Source organism: Rhea americana, unplaced genomic scaffold (genome assembly GCF_003343005.1).
Source record: "Rhea americana isolate MKP2758 unplaced genomic scaffold, rheAme1 scaffold_102, whole genome shotgun sequence".
Lineage (NCBI taxonomy): Eukaryota > Metazoa > Chordata > Aves > Rheiformes > Rheidae > Rhea > Rhea americana.
Window position 1 is genome coordinate 2,300,656 of NW_028185062.1, and position 3,615 is coordinate 2,304,270.

Below are 3,615 nucleotides of genomic sequence, written 5' to 3' on the forward strand. Positions count from 1 at the left end.
CCATAAAACTACCCTTTCTCTTTCTCCTCCCTCTGCTGTTCTTATCACCACTGTTGCCCTTGCTCCTTTTTCCATATGCAGCTCCGAGGTCCATCACACTGCAGTTAGCACCGGACTCTTGTCTGATTTACTGTGTAAAGCACTGCATGTAGAGCAATAATTCCAGGTGCTAGATCAACATTTCCGTGTGCAGCGTTCAATTCAAGGGACCAGCACGTCCTTTCTCCCCTTCCCTTTTACATCTTGACAGCAAACTATCAAGCAAACTCTCTCTACAGACAGCTCAGCTCTCTCCTCCAATTTGCCACTCAGCTCTTGGGAGATGCAAAGCGGAGCAGAGAGAGAAAGTCTATGTGCTTACAAGGCTCATTCAGTAACCACTCACACCCAGAAGTCTTCACTGTCTTCCAGCAACCAGCCATGCAATTCCCAGCAGGACTCAGTGGTGACAGGCTTTCTGCAGGCTCTCCAAGCTGCAGGAATGCACCCCCGGRGCAGGAAGAATTAAAAATAAATTTTAAAAGTGCAGGGAGTGAAGTGGGCTGAGAAATAATTCCTGCTTCCTGAGTCTCCATCTCATTGTCCTCCTCTCTGACTGGGTCATGCAGGGCTCCTGACTAACATGTCAGCATTGTTTGCAATCTGAGAGTGGAGACCAGAGAAGTGAGGTAAATAGAGTGGTCTCCAGTGGTGGAGATAACGTAACACTCGATGTTGTGTGACCTGCATAACACACATGATCCCTGGATGGCTTTATCTAACCAAATGCACCAGGCCTAAGAGTTCTGCGATATCACAAGCACTTGTTTGCTGTAGCTCTCCTGGCTTCACCAGAGCTGAGCCCATTTATCTCACCCTGCTGTCCCAAGAGCTGTTACCCTCATGTATCACAGTCAAGCAGCTAAAGGTCCTCCTTTTGCCTCAAACAATATCCTCCCAGATCTCTCGGGCAGCATCTGTTTTCAAGCTTAGCTAGTAACTCTGTTCATGCCAAATGTGCTGAACGAATATGCTATAGGGACTGGTTCCCCCTTCCAGCAACAGCTTCCTCCTGCCTACCTGGATGGGCAGAGAGGGAGAGACAGGAGAAGATGCCTGAGCCTCCTTCCACCGGACACAACAGGCGAATCTCCTGGCTGCTTGCTTGTGTGGAGAAGATGGGTTCTGACTCAGAAAGAGCAGAGCCACCATCCTTGGGGCAGAAAGCATCAGGAATGGCTTTCTCCCTGCTGACACAAAACATTGTGAGCATCCACTCTCCTTGGTTGCTTTGGGCAGAAATGGAAAAAGCCCAGCAAAGGCCTTTTAAGTACTTAGCAATGGCTTATCTCCCCTGGATTGCAGATGAAGGTTTGCAAATTCAGCTGATAAACCCTCCCCAAACAGCTGTCTCTTCCATATACTCTATAACACATGGTTAGTGATGGAGCTGCCTCTAACATTGCTACATAACTACCATAGGAGGGCTAAATCCTATTGAGTTTCCTCTGTGAGCATCACATCTTTCCTTCGACCAGCCGAGACGGGGGCCGTGCTCAGGCTTCCATCTACTCCTGGCTGCTGACCCATCCTGCAGGCTACTCTTCTTGGGCAAACTGTGCTCTGGATGAGGCTCATTCACTCCCTGGAAGAGTCCCAAGGTTCAGAACAGCWCCTTGTTCACAATCATGTTTTGCAAATACACAGATAAACGAGGAAAACATGCAGTTTGAGGAGAGGCTGTATGGGAATGGCATCTTTTATCTGTGCTTTATGATTTATTTGTTGAGTTGTTGCTGGCTTTACTAAGGTTTTATTGATCACATTTTTAACTAACTGCCTAGAAGGTCATAGAAGCACAATGTTTGTTTTCATAAATTGAATTAAACCAACTCATATTTAACATCCAAACAAATTTGTTGAGAGTTAGGTTTATGGCTAGAGCAGCCATTACTAGCTAGAACAGGACCTGACCATTCCTGGCTCTGTGCAAAGGCTCTGAGGATCCCCGTGCTTGGACATGTAGCTCCCACAATGTGTATGCAAGCAGAGCTTTCTGCAGTCAAATATATGGTGCAAATGTGAGTCACTGTGCATTTGAAACTTATTTTTTATTAACACTGTCTGATATTTGCCTTACATTTTCTGCTTTGGCAAGAAATGCCGAAGCATTGCCAAGGCATTTTTGTTCCTGCCCATAAACTCATTTGTTCTCTGGAAGACTGTCAGCAAAGAAACGTGAGAAAATCAGAACAAAATGTATTATGGAAAAAAAAAAMCGAATAGAAGTGTGATAATTATGAAAGATATGACCTGGCTCTAATCACCCCTTTCAGTTCAGCCCACCAGCTCCCAGTGCTGGCTTTGCTTCTTCATTAATAAATCCTCCTACTCGCAAGTCTCCTTATTCCACAGAGGCTCTTCTTCTTTCACACCTGCTCCCCTCATGAAGATGGTTACACTGATTTTCACTCTGTTAATAGTATTTTAAGTTTTGTCATTAGTTTTTTTAGGAGAAGTTTCTTGAAGTTCTCCAAAACACTGGATACAATTATAATACAGGGAAAAWTTCCCAGAAACAGAGTTCACTTACATTGCAGGAATAGGTGAAAATGTCCGTATCTTTGTAATTATGAAACGCTCCTTTTCTTTGAGACAGTTAGCGTGGTTAAGAAGACCTTCCATCAGACACGTCTGGCGTACATGGTGAGGAAGAACTCAGCAGTTCTGGCAGTTGTTCCACAATCTGCTCTCAGTTACTGTCAGTAAATGCAGATTAACTTGGAGCAGGATTCATCTTACCTCACTTCAAGCATCCAAACTGAAGTATCTAGTTTAGGCCAACCACGTAGTGTTTATCTGCAGTTCCTAGAGGAAGATATGACACTTCCAGCTTCCCCCTCTGAAAAAGGTACCTGAAATAACTGGGAATGAAGTGCTTTCTGGAGGCGGACTCCGGAGAGAGCCCGCACCGTTACCTCAGACCTGACAACTAACTTTAAGACGGTTCAGACAGCGCGAGATGCATCCTCACCCAGGGATTTTCATGGGAACTTTGGAAACTTGAGCATACCAAACAGGAACAGGCACTTACCTCCATGAGTGTTTTTGAGAATCTGCCTCTTAATGACTATATATTCCACTTCCCTCAAACGTAAGATGGAGTTACTAATATTCATGTGAGTCACAAGGACGTCGCGAGGGTTCATTCATATCGTTCAGATTCTTTGGGAAAAGACGCTACGGAAGCGCAAACAATTATTTACTGCTCTCGTCCTGCCGTCCAAATAACAACAGCTCAGTGTAAACAGTAGCTGGGAAAGCAAAACACTGGCAGTCAAAGGCAGGGAGGCAGGCGCTGCTCCCCCCGCCACGCGAGAGGAGGCCCCTTCCCCGCGCTTCAGCCCGCAGCCAGGCCCCCGCACCGTGCCGCGGCCGCCGCTTCCTGTTTGTTACCCCCGACATCACCTCCTGCTTCCTGCCCCACTATAACCTCGCCGACGGCTCTTCCTCAGGCGCTTCGCCGGCCTCCCACCGCCGCCCCCCGCCTCGTCCGCGCGAGCAGACACACCGCGCCAAACCTCAGCGCGACCCCGGCGCGGCGCTGCCGCCGCCCGGGCCCCCGCGGCGGGCAGC

General features: G+C 47.6%; 1 long non-coding RNA gene across 1 annotated transcript; it reads right to left on the bottom strand.

The window, feature by feature from the left end:
• Positions 1 to 2,060: 2,060 nt before the first annotated feature.
• Positions 2,061 to 3,517, bottom strand: LOC146601443 (uncharacterized). Its single transcript, XR_014896032.1, has 3 exons — positions 3,074 to 3,517; positions 2,573 to 2,738; positions 2,061 to 2,452 (listed from the first exon to the last, which is right to left on the bottom strand). It is a non-coding gene; the product is annotated as an uncharacterized LOC146601443 (long non-coding RNA).
• Between the last annotated feature and the right edge of the window lie 98 nt (positions 3,518 to 3,615).